Source organism: Lissotriton vulgaris, unplaced genomic scaffold, assembly GCF_964263255.1.
Source record: "Lissotriton vulgaris unplaced genomic scaffold, aLisVul1.2 SCAFFOLD_2451, whole genome shotgun sequence".
NCBI lineage: Eukaryota > Metazoa > Chordata > Amphibia > Caudata > Salamandridae > Lissotriton > Lissotriton vulgaris.
In genome coordinates, this window is record NW_028252354.1 from 271,567 (window position 1) to 291,569 (window position 20,003).

Genomic DNA, 20,003 nt, shown 5'->3' on the forward strand with positions numbered 1-20,003 from the left:
CTACAAGTGTCAGCAACCCGGGCATTATGCCGGTGATCCCCGATGTCCCATGACCCAGAAATCCACTCCCACTGGCCCTTCCACCAGACAGATATCCTCTGTGGCCCTAGAAGAGGAAGAAATAGGAGAACAGGGGGAGTGGGAACCCGCAGCCATGGTCTTAGCCTCCCTGGGGAATAGCGAGATGATCCCAGGAGATTACCTGCCCGACAACACAGAAAAGTATCGCCAGACAGTTAAGGTTAACGGGCGCAGCATAGGAGCCCTTAGGGACACAGGAGCCAGCATCACGTCCGTTAGATACACGCTAGTCCCTGAGTCCCTGATCATCCACCACACCTCCTGTAGAGTGATAGCAGCTGACAATTCCGTCCGCACCTGCAGGATAGCACAGGTCCCGTTTCAGTGGGAGGGAGTTTCGGGCGATCTACGGGTAGAGGTCCGCACGGACATGCCTGTAGACTGCCTCCTGGGGAATGACCTAGAGAGTTCTAAGTGGAAAGAGGTAGAAAGAAGGACCCATTTAGAGATGTTGGGTCTGCCCCAATGGGCCTGTGTGAGCACCCGAGCCATGACCGCCAGATGTCCAACCCCGGGAACGACGAGTCCGAGTTCCCCAGTGCAGCCCCTGACGTCCCCGAGGGAAGCGAGCACCCCACGGTCCTCGACCAGCCCTCCACCGAAGGAAGCGACTCCGACGAAGGTCCCCTTGGACCCGCCGTCGAGCCAGTCCCCACCCTAGCAGATATCCTTGAGTTGGCCCAGTGGCGCCAAGAAGGAGGACCGTCCCGAGAGGAGTTCTGCCAAGAGCAGACCTCCTGCCCTGCCCTTGAGGGGCTCCGGCGACAGGCCGCAGCCCAGGCCGCTGGAGACCAGTCCGGCTCCCATTACCTTTACTGGGAAAACGGCCTACTATACAGTGAACAGAAGACCGCCGAACTAGGGTCAGCCCGTGTGCTGGTGGTACCCCTACGTTTCTGCGGCCTCCTCCTCAGCCTGGCCCACGATGTGCCCCTGGCGGGACACCTGGGCCAAGATAAAACATTCCAGCGGTTAGTGACCCATTTCTACTGGCCTCACATGCGGGCCGATGTGGAACACCACTGTAAGTCCGGCCCCATGTGTCAGGCTAGCGGCAAAAGCGGAGGCAAGCGCAAGGCTCCCCTCCAGCCCTTTCCAGTTGTCAGTACCCCCTTTGAGAGGGTGGGGATCGACATCGTCGGACCTCTGGACCCCCAGACCTCCTTAGGTCACCGGTTCATTTTGGTTCTGGTCGATCACGCCACCCGATACCCCGAAGCCATCCCCCTCCGGACCGTGACGGCCCCGGTCGTGGGCCGGGCCATAATGGGGATCTTCTCCTGGGTGGGATTCCCACAGGAAGTGGTGAGCGACCGAGGCACCAACTTTATTTCCCGGTACAAGAAGTCCCTTTGGCAACAGTGTGGGGTGTCGTTCAGGTTCACCACCCCATACCACCCCCAGGGTAACGGCCTGGTTGAGCGGTTCAACCGCACCCTGAAGGGGATGATCATGGGTCTCGAGGAGCCCTTGCGACGCAAGTGGGACGTCCTCTTGCCCTGCCTCCTGTTCGCATACCGAGAGGTTCCCCAGAAATCCTTGGGGTTCAGCCCTTTCCAGCTGCTCTATGGGCACCCCGTCCCGGGTCCCCTCAGCCTGGTCAAGGAAGGCTGGGAGACAGCCCCCCCGAGCACACCCCCCGATGTGTTCTCCTACGTCCTGGCCCTCCGGAACCAGACGCGGAAGTTTCGCGAGCTGGCCGAAGCCAACCTGGAGGCCAGCCAAGAAGAGATGAAACGCTGGTACGACCAGAATGCCACTCTGGTCGAGTTTCAACCAGGCCAACCGGTTTGGGTCATGTCCCCAGTGGAACCTTGTGCCTTGCAGGACAAGTGGACAGGACTCTTTAAGGTGATAGAGCGCAAGAGCCAGGTCACCTACCTCATTGATACGAAATCAGCTAGGAACGCCCATAAAGTCTTACACGTGAACCGGCTCAAACCCCACTTTGTGCGTTCTGAGTTGAGATTACTCCTTGCCACCGACGACGGAGAGGAAGAGGAAACGGACCCTCTGCCAGATCTCCTGTGTGCAAAGGATCAAGATGGCTCCGTAGAGGGAGTGAGTCTCTCCTCCTCCCTCACCCCCTTGCAGCGTGACGAATGTCGCCACTTGTTGGGACAATTCTCAGACCTCTTCTCCCTCACCCCGACGTCACCTGTTGGTGCGTCCACGACGTGGACACCGGGGACAGCCCTCCAGCACGGGACAGAGCCTACCGAGTCCCTGACCGAGTTCGAGCCTGCATCAAGGCCGAAGTTGACAAAATGTTGGACCTAGGAGTGGTAGAGGCCTCAGACAGCCCATGGGCTAGCCCCGTGGTCCTGGTTCCGAAGGCAGCCGCCCCGGGCACCGTTCCTGAGCTGAGGTTCTGCGTAGACTACCGCGGACTCAACGCAGTCACCCAAACCGACGCACACCCCATCCCCCGAGCCGACGAACTCATTGACCGCTTAGGGTCGGCTCAGTACCTTCGATCTCACCAGTGGCTACTGGCAGATCGGCCTCATGGAGAGGGCCCAAGAAAGGTCTGCTTTCTCCACTCCAGATGGCCACTTCCACTTCAGAGTGATGCCCTTCGGCATGAAAAATGCCCCCGCCACCTTCCAGCGACTGGTCAATCAGGTCCTGGCCGGGCTGGAAAGTTTCAGCGCAGCTTATCTCGACGACATTGCGGTGTTCAGTGGCCACTGCCCCGAGCACTTGCACCACCTCTGGGAGGTGTTGGACACCCTGCGCCACGCCGGGCTCACCATTAAGGCTAGCAAGTGCCAAATAGGACAAAGCTCCATAGTGTACCTCGGGCACCAGGTCGGGAGCGGCCTCGTAGCCCCCTCCAACCCAAGATAGACACTATCAAGGCCTGGGAGACCCCCACGACCCAGACCAAGGTGCAGGCCTTCCTAGGACTCACAGGGTACTACCGTAGATTCATCAAGGGTTACGGGAGTATTGTAGGCCCCCTCACAGAGTTGACAGCCTAGGCCAACCCCAAGAAGGTTAGTTGGACCCCCGCCTGCCAGAAGGCATTCGAGGAATTGAAACAGGCCATGCGCACCGCTCCAGTACTACAGGCCCCGGACTACTCCAGAGAGTTTGTGGTCCAGACCGACGCCTCCGAACATGGCATCGGAGCCGTGCTCTCCCAGGTGGACGACCAGGGGATTGATCATCCAGTAGCCTTTATCAGCCGGAGGCTACTACCCAGGGAGCAGAGATGGAGCACCATCGAGTGAGAGGCCTTCGCAGTAGTCTGGGCCTTGAAGAAGCTGAGGCCCTACCTATTCGGTACCCACTTCCTGGTCCAGACCGATCACCGTCCTCTCCGGTGGCTCATGCAGATGAGAGGAGAGAATCCTAAACTGCTAAGCTGGTCCATCTCCCTCCAAGGTATGGATTTCACTGTGGAACACAGGCCTGGTGCCGACCACGCCAACGCCGACGGCCTGTCCCGCTTCTTCCGCCTCAGCGAAGAGAACCCCCAAGAGGATGGGTAGTTCTCCTCGTCTTTCAGCTGGAGGGGACGCATGTTGGACCCGGCCTCGTGGCGTGGCCCTCGCAGACCCCCATAAACCCAGAACAACGGACAGAACTGATTTCCGTCCACCCAGGACTATACAAGAGACTCCTACAGCGGACCTGAAACGACCTCCGGACCGCGTGCCTGCACCCATGCACGTGACCATCAGACTCCATGTTTGGCCACCCCGGCCAGCCGGCCGCCTTCTTCCCTTTCCGCAGCCTCTGGCCGCTCCCAGCTGCTGCTGGGCATGCGCGTCCGGTGCGCCCCGACCCGCCCAGGGGGTGAACGACTCACCAAGTACCCGAAACCAAGGCTTCCATCACGCCTCCGGCCCCCCTCCAGAGGAACTGGTTGCCCTCACACCTCCAAACCATCCCTGAGGGCTGGTTTCGATCGCACCTTTTGGCTCCCTAGTGAGCTGGCTCCAGGCCTTGATGAGCGTCTGGGAGTCCCTGGACGCATGGTCCAAAAGCATCAAAGACACAGCCGCCCAGACCATCAGGCGCCTGACCCTCGGACCTCCGGCCTACTGCCTCTGAGGGTCCGGACATCAAAGAGCTCCTGGACTATAAGACAGCCTGCCTTCATCTAGCCGGCAGTTGTAACTTGGACAAGAAAGCCCTGCTGATCTGATCGCGGCTGACCTTGAAGAGAACAGACTCTGATCCACCGAGCCCTGCTGACGTCGTCGCGGCTCATCCTCGAAACTACGGAACTGAACCACCGGAGTCCTGCTGGCGCTGTCACGGCTCCCTCTCAAAGAGTAAGACCTGAACCATCGGAGCCCTGCTGACCTTGTCGCGGCCCACTCTTGAGAACGAGAAACATTGCTACCATCCAGAGCCCTGCTGACGCTGTCGCGGCTCTACTTGCCTACGAGTACGACGGAGTACTCCTGACCAAGCCCCGCTGACCTCGTCGCGGCTTGAAGACCTCTCGACCATCTTGACCAAGAAGTGAGTAGGACAGCAAGTCCCATCGCCAGCCGCCGTAGCCCCCAGTTCGAGGATTGAGAACTGTGCGCAGGGTGCGTGGCGTGTCAGCTGGCCCTCTCAGACTGTCCCGCTTGCCCGTTCCCTTGTTACGAGACTTTCGCGATCCCTCGATCGCTGTGTATTGCTCCTTATTTTTATGCTGATAAAATTCATATTCGATAAAGATTCACGGTGTGGTGTCCGTTCATACGTGTGGTGTGTCAACAGTGTGTACGATCAGTCCTCCCCGGCGGGGACTCCCCCTCAATAAGACTCCTCAGTAATCGTGGGAGAGGAGGTCTCGGGTGGTTAGGAGAGTCATCTTGACCCCTGGGGTCCCCGCCTTCCAACAATAACTTTAGGTATGGACTCTCCTTTTTTAGAGATGGAGAATGGAATGGTCTGCCCAGACAGCTGGCAGAGGGAGATCAACTCTCATCTTAGTTATGTTCGTAAAAATTGTGTCGAGTGTGTGACTCTTATTATACATTGAAGAGCTAACCAACTGAGAAAACTGAATCACTGGCAGGTCCTGCAGAAAACTTAATGCCTGGCCACAACTGCTTCCTCAACATGAATGTTTTAAGTCACCCAGCAGCATGACATTAGCTGTCTGGAGAGTATGGGCTGCCAATACATCTGGCATGTTTTTCATCAAATCTGTGGCTGAGCCTCGTGGGCAATAGACCAGCAACCCTGAAAATGTATAGATCTGGGACAGTTTGATGGAGAATGGCAGGCTTTCGCTGCCTGGGACTGAAGTTGGAGCAAACTTGCAGCCTAGATCCTTTTTTTTTAGCATAATGGCTACCCCTCCCCCCATTTTGTTGGCATGCTTACTCCTACCAATTGTGTAGGCTGGTGGCAAGTCTATTTCAAAATCTGGCTAGCTATCCTCATTGAGCAATGTTTCAGCTAGAAAGAGGACGTCCGGCTGAGCATCTTTTGGAAAGCTGAACTGTTCACTTTTATGCTTAGGGAGGTATCTGCAATTGACTAAATACATATGCCATCTATCAGTTGACTCACTTCGCACCCCCAGATTCTCTCTATTGGACATTGTGCAAAGTTCCAGTGCTGTCTCTGTTAAAGCTGTGTTTAATGTGCATTTATAGAGAGGGCACACACTTGGTAGGGTAAATGGGTCCAGGGAGTGAGGTCACTTTACCCCAGGAATCTAGTTAAAATTCTTCAGGTCTACGGATGAGTATCTAATTATCTCCAAAATGTGGTGGGAAGGGATCCTGGCCCCTAGTCCAGAATGGGTGGGCGCAGATGGGCCTTTTGCACACCTTTGGCGCATCCGCACCCCGGCCGCCATTAAATGATATGTCCTTCCAATAGACTAGAGAGCTACCAGAAATGCGAACTGGTAACAATTGAAGACAGACTACCTGCTCTGGACATGGCCGGGCAGTCAAAGTCAGAGAATATGACCCCAGCATTTAGTTTCCCCAGCATTATTGGCATTTAAAGTGCAAGTGCAATCTCACGCAAGATAGTCATTAAGTAAAAATCAGAAGACTCTCATGTAATTTAATCAAACATGTTTTAAAACATGGAAAAGTGCTAGTGCGGTTAAAAGTAATAAGTCACTCACTCTTCAAGTTGGCACGCCTGTGCCTCAACCGCCATTAAACAATATGGCCTTCCAAAAGACTAGAGCGATACCAGAAAGGCAAACTGGTAACAACTGAAGACAGACTACCGGCACCGAACACAGCTGGGAAGTCAAAGGGCCATAGTTTGAGTATGGTGCTCCGATCGACCCCCAAGACCAAAGTGTCAGTGCGGTTACTGCCATACCAGTAGTCCAACCACCCTATAACAAGTTGGGTGGTTAGACCACCATAGGACCACTGCTGCCACCAGGGATCCCTGTGGTCTTGAAGCAGTCTAAGGCCCCTAATATACTGACAGTGTCGCTGCAGCACCACCAAGCATATTAGGAGCTTCCTCATATCCATGGTTTTCATGGCAGTGAGCCTGCTGTTAAAAAATAGTGTGGCTGTGAAGGAACAAGGGCCCCCCTGGTGCCTCTACACCACAGGATACATGCAGGGGGGCACATGGTGGACCCCCTGTCTGCATGTGCATCCATTTCCTGCAGGGCGTGGACTTGTCTGTCCATGCCTTGCAGTAATGTGCAATGGCGTTCCCAATGGTGCACCTTGCTAAGGCTCACGTATGAGCCTTGGCACTGCATGCAGTGATCCAGCTGCAACAGGACCGCCTGACCACCCGAGCTGGATTCCTGTCAGAATCCGCAGAGCAGTCGCATTTTGCCTTTGGTGGCATGGCAGCGAGACACTGACATGGTGGCCCGCTATCACACCATCAAAGTTATAATAAGGCCCAAAGTCAGAAAAGATGTCCCCAGTGTTTACTCCCCCTAGCAGTATTGACATTTAAAGTGCAAGTGCAACATCATTCAAGACAGTTGTTAAAAGTAAAAATAAGAACTCTCATGCAATTTGATAAAAGGCTATATTTTAAAAATAAGATCGGTGCTAGTGTGGGTAAAAGTAATAAGGCACTCACTCTGCTAGTTGGCACGTCAATGCCCCAAGCACCATTAAATAATATGGCTTTCCAATGAACTAGGACACTACCAGAAAGGCGAACTAGTAAAATTGAAGACAGACTTCCATCACTCAACACGGCTGGGTAGTCAAAGACAGAAAAGATGTCTCCAGTGTTTGCTGCCCCCAGCAATGTTGGCATTTAAAGTGCAAATGCAATGTTACACAAGACAGTTGTTATAAGTAAAAATAAGAACACTCATGCAATTTAACAAAAAACAATGCTTTAAAACTGCGATCAGCGCTAGTGAGGGTAAAAGTAATGTCACTCACTTACTCTACTCCACTCTTCTCTACTCCCCTCTATGCCAGTCCACTCTACAACACTCTACACCACTCCACGTCACTCTACTCCACTCTGCACCACTCTACTCTACCCTACTCTATGCCACTCCATTCCACTCTATGCCACTCTAATCCAATCTACGCCACTTCACTCTACAACAGGCTAGTGTACAACATAGCTAATAGGTCTGTTCTCCCTATAACCTTTTCTAGGGTCTTAGTGACCTAGGTGACAGACTAAGCGATGGCGGGCTCCATCGATCGCCTGTTGGTATTCTTCCCACTGTGCCGGGCGTGCAGTCAAATAATGCCCTTCTGAATAATATGCCATGTATAAACTGTTTTCACATGTGATGCATTATCTGCGTTAAAGGAACACGACAAACAGAGACTATGCTTAATGAACAAAGTCTCTGAGCTTCCCCCATGAGATGTCACCGACGCCTGGGAACATTCGTGCTCTCCAGCTCTCACAGGCTGCCAAGGCCCTAAATCTCGGTGCAGTGTGATGTCACGTCCTTGGAATGCTCCATGTCCAGCCTGCTGGGGGGAAGGCACACAAGAATAGTTACTGACTGAGTCACTTCCCACAGCCTCAGTGCTTCACACCCCCCACTTCCTCTATGGAAGCGGCAGTCTTCCAGGGTTCATGTCACAGCAGGTGGAGTAACAATAGAATAAAATACGAAATAAAATCTCTTAGAACAATTGAAATGCAGCTGTGATGAATGCGTAAATTCAATAGGTCGACTGAGTCCTGTATCTTTCAGAGGTTGAGTTTTATCATCACACGTGTTCTATAAAGCATTATGAAGCTGCCAGACTCCCAATTAAATAGTATTGCTATCCTGACAGTAGGTTACTGGTATGGCCTGCATTTTCAACATATGTCTGGTAAATAAAAATAGTGAAAATCTACAAACGTCAGTATTTTCCTCCTTTGAGACCTAAGCTTGAAACTACACATACATGATTTGAAATGATTTGTAAACAAAAACTAACCAGAATTGCTATGCTAAAAAGTATACAGATACTTTTTTTCAGAAATGTGTATTTAAGTACCAGCTCCTGGTACTTCAAGAATCTCAAAACTGGAAGAAAAGGTCAGTATCTTTATCTGAGGTGGCAACCCTACAATAAAAAGATTTGTTGAACAATGCCTGGCACTATGGGATCAATGCTTATGAGGTTCGAGGAAGGACACCGGGTGGACTAGACTTTGTACTGCTTTGGCATTTTCCTGGTTGCCTGCATGCTAGAAACCAGGGTTCAGAGCAGGATGGGCTGCAGTGATCTAACTATCACTCCTTGGCCCAATTCTAATTGCAGCATGGGGCTTGTTTGATTATTTTTACATGGGATACATTTGATTTCGAGTCTGGTCCTGTAGAGGATAGCATTTAAGATGTCTCCTCCTTGGTCAGACCTCTCCTCCCCACTGTCTCTCCTGTCTATCACCTCTCTCTTTTCTTATGCTGTCTTCCCAACTGTTCAGTCAGACCACTTACCCCTCACTCAGAAGCGTAGCCAGCAAATGTAGAGGAGAATAATGGATTTGAAAGTACAAGAGTGCACTGCCAGTCAACAACATGATTTAGAATTTAAAGACCCCTTTAGGGGGTGGACGATGGGAGCAAAGGAACTTGAGTTTCTTTGTATAAGTTTTTTTTTGTTAACGTTTTATATAGCGCGAACTTGACCGAATGGTATCAGAGCACTTTACATGAGCATCAGTTGAATTACAGACAAACACATTCATTTTTGTTAGGTGCGTGAAGATTAACGGTAGCGGGTTCACCACCATCATACAGCCAATTACCACACGCCAGATTAGGATGGCGGGCGGAAAGCTCGGCCGCCATGGGTCCAGCAGAGGCAATCGTTGCGATTGCCTGTCGGACCCGCCCACATCCTCAATATGGGGGTGGTGCCTAGCAGGCACCATCCCCCAGATTAAGATGCTGGAACCTCGCCAGCCTTTCCATGGCGGTTCATCTGCCATTGAAAGGCTGGCGAGGATGGACTCCCTTGATGAGGGGCACTTTGCCTACATTTACCTGCACCATGTGGCAGGCAACTGAAGGTGCCTGTCATGTAGTGCAGGGAAATGCATAACCTAAATGTTTCCATTGCTGCGGGTGCTGAATCCAGCAGCACCCGCCGTAATAGAAAACATGTAGAATGCGACCACCACAGGGGCGGTCACATTGTAATTGGGCATGTAGGATCCCCAAACTCTATGTCGGATGGTCCCCGTCTCCATTAGGGTCACGTCCGACCGCCATCCTAATCAGGCCCTAAGTGATTTGCCCAGAATCACAGGATGTTGAGCTTCCCTGCCGAGACTCGAACCCTGTTTCCTAGCTTTGAGGTTGATCGCTCTAGCCGTTAGGCCACATCCTCCCCCCTAAAAACATATTACCAAATAGTGCACTTCTAAGGACATATGGTTTTAAGAATTTCTCAGTACATATGGTTTGTTTGGCTCCTAAAGCTCCAATCCAGCATAGAGAAAGACACACAATTCTCTTGACCTACTTCGATAACAATCATCAACAATGGGCTTTCTAGCAGCATGCTTTGCTTGATGACATCAGCTTGCCTTTTCAGATGTATTACATCAATGTAAGTGAAGGGTTAGGTGGCCGCTCAAGCTTACTTTGGGGTACCTTACGAAACATATCACTTCAAGTAAATTCCATCAATAGTACACATCAAAGACCACAAAAAAGTAACTATATCAAAAATACTGCTTTAAACATACTAAGGGCCTGATTATGACTTTGGTGGTCCAAAAGCAGACGGTGCAGTGCACCATCTGCTGTAGGACCACCAAAGCCGTAGCGCTTCTGCCTGCCAGATTAAGAGTTAAATCCTGGTCTGGTGGGCAGTGCTGCGCCGTTCTGACAGTTGCGGTCTGTCAGGTTCATAGAAGAGCCTAACATGCCAACTGCCACTTTCAGAGCTCTGACTGTACCTTTCTGCACGGTGTGGCATACATGCCACACCATGCAGGAATTGGAGGTGCAATTCCAGGGGGGCAGTACATGTGCCAGAGACATCAGTGAGCCCAATTAGGGCCCCCTTGGTTGCCTCACCAACACCCGTTTCATGGTAGGCTCACTGCCTTTGAAAGGGTGGTTGTTTGGCAACTCAGAATATGCTTGGCGGCGACGCTGCTGCCCCGACAGCATATTCCTGCCTCAGACTGCCACACTGCAGGATCCTGGATCCCAGTGGCTGTAATAGAGGGGTCTGACCGCCACACGTAAAATGTGGCGCAAGGTGCTGCAGTGTGGCTGTGGTCGGACTGCCACTGCGAGTACGGTGGTCCTATGGAGAGGTCTTATTGAAAATGAATTAATTACGTACACTGGAATTACATTCCTATTATACATATACCTTGAAGGATATTACTCAAGCCCTTATGAAGTTCACATGTAGTGAACAAAACATGTTGGCTGTTCTGCTTCTTCTGCAAAAAAAATAAAGAATACTTCGAACAAAACAGAACGGAATTGGATCAATATTTTCCAATACTAACTGTGCGGTGCACTACACATATAACAGGCCAGTAACTATCAATACCCACCTTAAAAAGCCTTATCAAACAAACTAAAAGGGCCTTGAATGACAACTGCTTTCAAAAATAAGATGCACGCCAAAAACCTACTGGATGAACTACAGTGGCCAGGAGAAATTGTTGTGGTAAAGTATTTAGCACATCAAGGAGGAAGTGGATACTTTGCCATGGGCAACCGATATGCTGACTTACTAGACACTGTGCTCTGCCAGCCTGTTCATTTAATGAAGGTTTAGCATGTGAGTCTGAGGAGGAGACTTCTTGTGCCATGTTAATGAAAGGGTGCAGGAAAATGTGTCACAAGCAGAACAGAACAGTTGGGAAAAAGCTGAATGTGAGAAAAATGAAAGATTATATCTGAATATCAGCATATGAGGGACCAGTACAACAAGACAGCTTGTTGTTTGACATAATATTACCATGGATACACACATTTGGGGCGAGAAGCAATGGGCGAGAAGCAATGGTGAGACTTTTCAGACAGAATTGGTACATTCAGGATGTTGGCAAAAGAGGTTTGTCATCGGTGCATAACTTGTCAGCAGCTCAACATAGGGAAACAACCACATGTCACACTGGCACACTTAGGGAGATTAGGTGACCCACTTAACAGGATGCGGATGTATTTTATCGAGTTGCCTGTCCATAATGGGCTGAGAAATATTCAGATGATAGTGTGTGTCTTCTCAAGATGAGTGGATGCTTACCCAACTAGAAGATGCAACAGCCTTGCTGTAGCAAAATTGTTATTGTGTGAATTGATCCCCAGGTTCGAAATGCCAATTTCTCTCCAGTCAGATAGAGGAACACACTTCTAAAACAAACTTATGAAGATGATCTGCACAGCCATACATATTGAACAAGGATTACACAGCAGTTAAAGACCAGCAACCTCTGGTATCGTTGAACAGCTAAATGGTACCATCAACTCTAGATTGTTCAAAGTCTGGCATCTACTTTTCTGAAATGTCCTGATGCTTTACTATTGGTTCTGATCAGTATTCGGATTACACCTGACAGGAAGATAGGGTTATCTCCTCAAGAAATATTTATGGGCAGGGCAATGAGATTACCTGCTGTTCCCGCAAATGCTTTCTTGAACATTACTGATATTATCTTGCAAACTTGTGAAGGAACTGACTGATGTAGTCTGTTCTGTCTCTTATCAGGTCTCAGTTGCCACACAAGCTTTGCATAAACAGTGCCAGTACCTCAATCCTGGTGATTGGGATGGGATCAAGAAGCAAATTTGGAAGACTTGCCTTGAACCCAGATGCAAAGGCCCCTTTTAGGCAATCCTTACTACACACACTATTGTTAAGTGTGCTGAAGTCCCAAAATTGATTCATGCCTCGCACACCAAAGAGTGAGCAATCCAGAAGAAGCGCCTTTGGTCTTTGATCCTGAGCGAAGAGCATTGGTGGTTGCACCACCATTTGAGAGACCACCTAGACCAGCAGCCCTGTTGCCAGCTCCGCAAGACAGGACCAAAGTGGTGAAGATCAGTGGACAGAAAATCAAGTGCAAGTATCAGCAATAACCTAGAGTGGTGTGGAGATCTCTAATTAAGGAGAAGCAGAGATCGAGTCACCAAAAGGAAGAGCTTCAAATGTGACTTTGGGAGATGAAGTTTCAGGCAAAGGAACTAGTACTGAAATAAGGAAAATCAATTGACAAGCAGAATGGACACAAGGCTATGAAAACAAAAATCTGAAAAGTGTGTCAATTGCTCTAATTCCAGAAACAATACCTGAAGAGACTGAGTCTAGTGATGAGAGTAGCCTAGACCCAAATCAGAAGATCATAAAGAGAACAGGTGCCTTGTCAAAGGTATTTTGCACCTGAATGGTCATAGTTTATGAAGACTGCTTTGAATGTTGCATTGGAAGATTTATGTAACAGGAATCCTGAACTATTTAAACCTCCCGGAAGGGAAAATGTAATAAAGCCAAGTGAAAAATAATTGAGAATTGACTGAACAGAAGAAGAAAAAGAAATGAACTGTGTCTATTAGATATTTGTTATTTTAGTTTATTATTTTATGGGAGAGTAACCTAAGTCTGAGTTGAAAGTTACAGAATGATAGGGATAACATTTTAGAAAAACACAGAGTAGATCTAACGATTGTCTGAATTGGAGTTTAACTGTAGGAAAAAAAGAACTGCACTCAGAAACTATTCACTAAACTTCATCACAAACTATTGAACTAAGTGTTTTGAACTAACTCAGATAATGTGTTTGTTAGAAATAGGGATCTCTAATTGGCAGAGGTATGCACCTTTGTCCAAGTAGGGACCCTTGCTTCTAGTCAGGGTAAGGGAGTTGCACACTTATGCCAAAGGTAATGTGTAAACTATTTCTACTCCAAACACACGGTAACAGCGTGAAAACACCACAAATGAACACCACACCAGACTAGAAAAATAGAATATCTTTATCTAAACTAATCAAGACCAAAACAACAAAAATCCAACATACATGTATCAAGATAAGACTTTTAGAACAGTTGCTTCAAAACTAGCACTTGTAAAAACGAATACCTCTACCTGGGGCTATTGCAACATCGAGACAGGCATAAATCCAGAGTTGGGCACAGAGTCACACAGACCCCCAAACAACAGTACCTTGGAGAATAAGTCTAGGGACGATGCATTGTGTCATGAAGGTGAGGTGTTAGTGCTGGGGCAAAGCCAGTTCCTTGGTTGCCAAAGGGGAGGCGAGGCATCGAGCCCATGAGGAGGCAAGGACAGCGGAAGTTAGGCTGCATCAGCTGTGAGGCATTAGTTCCAGTGAAGCGATGCAAAGTCGAAGAGTTTGTGAAGTCAACCTCATCGGTTATCCGCCCGGCGATTATGGGATGCAGCCTCTGGCGGTGACGGCATTGGTGCGACCACTAGAGGTGCAGGTGGGATGGGGTGTTGTGCACTTCACAAGTGGTTTCCCCAGCCTCGGTGCAGGTTGCGGTGTCACTTTGCAAAGCCAACCACACAATTCTCAGGGACCAGGAACTGGAATTGGTGCCCTTTTGAATGCAGGAGAAACAGAGGAGTGTTGGTCAGTGGAATGCAGCTGAAGTCTTTGTGCCCCTGAGACTTCAGAACAGGCGGCCAGACCACACAGACCCTTGGAGATTCTTCTTCAAGCAGGGTAACAGCAAAGTTCCTGTCTTTGTCCTCTCCTTGGCAAAAGCAGCAACTTCAGTCCAACCCAGCAAAGCACACACAGAAAAGTAACAGTACTTCTTACTGCTCCTCAGCCCTTCTCCTTGGCAGAGGTTCCTCTTGAGTACAGAAGTAATCTGATTCTCTGTGGTTTAAGGTCCAGTACTTATACCTCATTTTCTCTTTGTTCTCTTTGTGGAAAGGGTCTCTGAGCCCAGTCCAAACCAGTTCTACCCTCTCTGGCCCAGCTTCACTACAGGAGGTGGAGACAGCATTGTGCAGAGGAGAGACTGCCTGTTCAGGTGCTAGTGAAAACTCCTCCCACCACTCTAAATGTAGAACAGGCCTATACAGCCCAACTAGAGAGTCACCCAGTGTTGGACAGGCCTCAGGAAAGGCTCGCTCCCCCCTCGCATGACAGAGCCCGGACACCGGCTCTCCCGGTGCAACCCACAGAAGCGACGCACAACCCGTCCCCTACGGGACCTCTGCTCCCGGACATCTCTGTGTCACTGGCCCGGGACACCGTCGGCACCATTGCCCCGCCCAGCCGCCATCTTGGACACTGCACCACGAGGCCGCGTGGCCTCAGCTCGACCCCAACCCCGGGCCTGGCCAGGCCCCGACATCCCGGCACCACCATCCACCCAGGAGGTGAACGGACCACTTGGCAGGTCAATGGGAGAGAGAAGTGTCGATGACTCTCCCCCACCAGGTGCCGATCGCCCCCGGCCTCCCCGGGCGCTGGCTCCACCCCCCTGCTGGGTGTCTGGACTCCCTCATCCCGGACCTCCCGACCTCCAAGTGCGAGGGTCCGGACATCAAAGGGGGCCAGACCTATAACTGGGGCAGCTCCAGAGCAGGAAGGCAGTTGTATCCTGGAGTCGAGAGACACCGTGAAGAACTCATCCTTGACGGACTGCTGGCGCTGCCGCAGCCCTGCCTTGTGAACCATCGTCCTGCCTGCTGGCGCTGCTGCGGCTTTCTGCAACCTTCATCTTCGTGGGACCTGCTGGCGCTGCCTCGGCCCTTTGCCACCTACATCCTCTTTGGGACCTGCTGGCGCTGCCGCGGCCCTTTGCCACCTACATCCTCGTCGGGACCTGCTGGCGCTGCCGCGGCCCATTGCAACCTACTTCCTTCTCGGGACCTGCTGGCGCTGCCGCGGCCCACTGAAACCTACAGCCACAGCGGGTCCTGCTGGCGCTGCCGCGGCCCGACCTCCTAGAACGCCGAGCTCGAGGATTGTGAGCCAACCATCACTCCACCTCAACACCAGATTGGTATCAAGACTGTCCCGCTACCCCCCTTTCCCTTTCAGAGACTAGAATTGAGGGGACCCTCGTGTCCTGACCTCGCTGTACCGTAATACTTTGCTTCAAGAACTATATAAAAGAGCGTTAACCTTATCCGTGTGTGGTGTCCATCTGTGGGGGGGAAGTTACTTGTCTGTACGATCGCTGGAGACGGTCCTCCCAGGAGGCCTCTCCCCTTTTCCTCGGCCGACCCTCCAGGTCCCCGTCTAACACCCAGGAAATGCAAGACACACCTCAACCCACCCCCCCCCCCCCCTTGTGGCAGTCGACAGTGAATGCACATCCCTAGCACCTGTCACTCCAAAACCAGACAGTAAATACACTAAACAGCAGAGGCACACAGAATGATGAAATAAGAAAATGCCTACAAGTGGAATTTTCAAGCACACAATTTAATACCCATCTCCCTAAAAAGATGTGTTTTTAAATTCTGGGTTCAGAAAGCCTAAACTCCATTTCTCCATCTTGTCCCAGTGGAATGTTATACTTGTAAGATGTTACAAAGCAACTCCCATGCTAGCCTATGGGAGAGATATCTTTCAATAGTGAAAAATGAAACTGGCAGTATTTCACTATCAGGACATGTAAAACTCACCAATACATGTCCTACCATTTATGTACACTGCACCCTGACCAGGGGTCTACCTTGGGCCTACCTGAGGGGTGCCTTAGATGTGATAAAAAAGAAAGGTAGGGCCTGGCAAGTGGGTACACTTGCCAGGCCAAAATAGCAGTTTAAAACTGCACACGCAGATACAGCAGTTGCAGGTCTGAGATACTTTTTCAAGGCTACTCATGTGGGTGTCATAGTCAATGCTGCAGGGCCACTAGTAGCATTTTGATTTACGGGCCCTGGGCACACACAGTGCATTGTACTAGGGACTCACCAGTAAATCAAATATGCCAATCAGGGATTACCAATTATAATCATAATTTACATAGAGAACATATGTACTTTAGCACGAATTAGCAGTGGTAAAGTGCCCAGAGTCATAAAGCCAACAAAAACAGGTCAGGAAAAATAGGAGGAAGAAGCAAAATGTTTGGGGGTAACCCTGCAAAAAGGGTCATTTTTGACGAGAACCTACATAGATGTAACTTTTTGTAATACATTGTAGCCATCTCTAACTAACTTCATGCTGACATAAACGTATGCCAGATCGTCCAGGTTCTCTAAGTAGCTTTTAAGTGGACATCATTTGTGGAAATGTTTATAAGGTCTCTGCACTCACAGTACCATTCTCGCATTTATCGGTCATACTTATTATTCTTTGAAATGTCCCCAATGCATTATTATTTTTAAGGCATTTTTGTTTTAAAATAACATTGTATTTCATGGCATGCTAAGATCTCACTGAACAGGGGCAACATACCAAGTTCTTCTAATTAGAGGTCAAACTCTTGAAATGCATGTGGAACGTGCTAAAGGTAAATGATCACATCACTAATCTGATTGACCTGCACTGACTGCCTCCACAGGCCTGTATAGTCTTCAAGACCTTCTCATCACCAGAAAAGCTGTAACAATGTGTGAACGTGGCCGAAAAACGAACCACCTCAAGGGAACAATACAACACAAACATTGACTTAAAATCAAGAAACGTGAAAAGAAGTCTGTGGTAACTGGCCATGTCAAAGTGTGCATCACAGTCTGGAATAACATTCTCTAAATGCTAGAAATGCCCCCTTCACTTCTGCAGTTAAAAAATAGTTAAAGTCGTCAATGTTAAATCTTAATAAACTTTTGGTAGAGTCCTACCAAATTCTGTGGTCTATAAACCCAAGTTTCAACATCTCTCCATATAACGGTCCCACGCCTCTATCTACAAACAGTGATAAATTGATACCGGAGTCCTCAACAACCTTGACATTTTTGACTTTTCTATGACTATGAACATTGCTCTCTTGTCCTCTAATTTGGTTTGATCTTTAAAAGTACCAACAAATACATGCATTTGTGAGTATAAACACACATACAGGGAGAAGAGGCAGTGGTTAATTTGCCAAAACAAAATATTTACACCTTGGTAGTCCTCATGCAGAACACAAAAGCACTACAGACAAAGGCTCGAAGCGAAAACAATCATTGGCAAAGCCAATAGGTCTCTCCATTGTGACCTACTGGCGTTGCAAATGCTTGCTAGCCACACTGATGCAGTGCAGCATGGTCAAAGTAAAACCAGAATAAAACACTTTCATGTGGCCATCCATATCATTTTGTGGGTGCATGTACAATGCACATGCACATCAACAAAATAACACAGCCATTATTTTTCTGATCTGAAGCAGATCAGTTACTAAAAACAAAAAAGATTATGTGACAGCATTTTAAAAGATTTTTTAAAGCAGGTGGGAGATTGGAGGCAATGGGGGCTGAAGCTAAGGGAGCAATGTGGTTAAGAAGCAATACAGGTGAGGATGGAGTTCATAGAAGCAACAAGGCGAGGGCAGGGAGATACGCAACTAACTCTGTAAAGATGGGAGAAGAGGTAGCAACTTGGGGGAGGGCAGGGTTACAGAAGCAACACAGGGGAGTAGGAGTGGATGCAGCATGTACAACTTGGGCAAGCGCTAGAGTGAGGGTAGTGAGGAGAAGCACACGAGAACAAGCTGCAGCACAAGTGGGGAGAGAAATGACTGAGCGAGAAGACTCAAAAACATATGCAATCTCTGGAAGTGCTTATACAAAATAAAAAAGTAGGGGCATATTATTAAGACAGGCGATAAAATAATTGTCGCTTTGGCGGCAGAAAACTACCGCTAAAACGGCGATAATGGGCCGGATAATATGCTCTATGGTATTCCAATTGAAGCTCAGGTTAGATGTCCTTCACATCTAACATAGGCTTCAATTGGAATTCCATAGAGCATATTATCAAGCCCGTTATTGCAGTTTTAGCTGCAGTGTTCTGCCACTAAAGCGGCGATAATTTTATCGCCTGTCTTGTTAATATGCCCCGCAGTTCTCTGACATTGAGCAGACACCAGGCAGACCCACAGATGGCAAAGAGCAGAACTCTGTGGGAGGGACAAACACAAGATTGACACAGTGGGACACAAATAAAAAGCAGGTAAATGAAATTTAAAAGATAAGCCAACCAATGGTAAGCAATTGGAGAGCTACAAGCCCCTCTGTATTCATGGTAAGCCAAAATATGCCTCACTACAGACAGTGAATGTATTGTTTAGCAGACTCGACCTAACAACATCCTTGCAACCACACACCCTACACAGAGTAGCCAACTCAGTGTTCGGATAAGTGCTTCAAAGCCCCACATAGGGGTAATATGTTCTATAAAGTGTTACAATACTAGACATGAGCAAGAAGTAAAGGGCTTACTAGACGAACAGAAGAGACATTAGGCAAGGCATGGTAAGAAGATGCACAGAGGAAAAAAGAGATGTGAGCATGTGCAGTGGGAAATCTGAGGTGGGATTTGGAAAGAATCAGCATGAGGTGTTGGGGGTTCGTGATAGAGAGAGAAAAAGGAGAGGAAGGGAGATGGAGAATGAGAACGAGGGAGCGCAAGGAAGACCAAAAAAACGAAAAGGTTGGGGCACAGTGACATGTGCTGGACAAGGCAGATAGAGGGCCGGGAGAGAGAGGGAGAACGGCAGGGACAGAGAGAGACAGTTGCACAGACAGAGGAGAAAGCGAGGAGCAGTAAGACAATAAGACAGAGAGAGAGAATAGAGAGAGCCAAATGTCACTCTAAAAATTCTTCTGTAATCCAAGGTGTCTCGGTGTGTTTGTGGGCGTGCTTTTCTTTCAGTCTCTGCTGATCGGTCTCTGGGTATAGCTGCCTCAATGGGAGATGGTGGACCTGTCTGTCAGGCTCGGTCAATAGATCTGTGGGTCTCCTTGCTCCTTGTAGCAATAGGCCTTCCGTCATCGCCGTCTCTCTCTACGTGGCTGTGGGTCAGTGTTCTTTTCCACTGCCATGTGGCTCTGGGCACACCCACCTGCCAGTGTGTGTCTATGTCAGTCTTTATCTGCAGGGGTCTCTGGTTCTGTTTGTCACGCCGCTTCTCTCAGTGGGACCGTCGCTCCGACTGTTCTGTCTGTAGACTACTGGTGCCTACCTCTCTGTCGCTGTGTGATGCGGGCACACCTACCTGTCATACTCTGTCCATGGCCCTGCCTTCATCTCTGAGTCGGATCGAGGATTCCTGTCTGTTAGCATCTGTGAGCCTTCCCTTCTAGTAACCCCTGTGCGGCGCGGGTCACCCGCCTCTCGCTCCCTCCTTCAGTCTGTTTGTATCAGTCTTTACCTCTTTCCGAAACATGCAGCAAGCGTTTTCCCAGATGAATTACAAACACTTTCAAAGATGATGGAATAACAGACAAGAACCAATATTGACAATTTGGTATTGTTTGCCTGACATTCAGTAGAGAGTAAACAGCACTCCCGGTGTTGAAATCAATTAGGAAAAGGCAGCATTGGCACCCCCCAGAGAGATAGATGCACTTCTGCTGACGATGCTCTCAGGGAGTCGG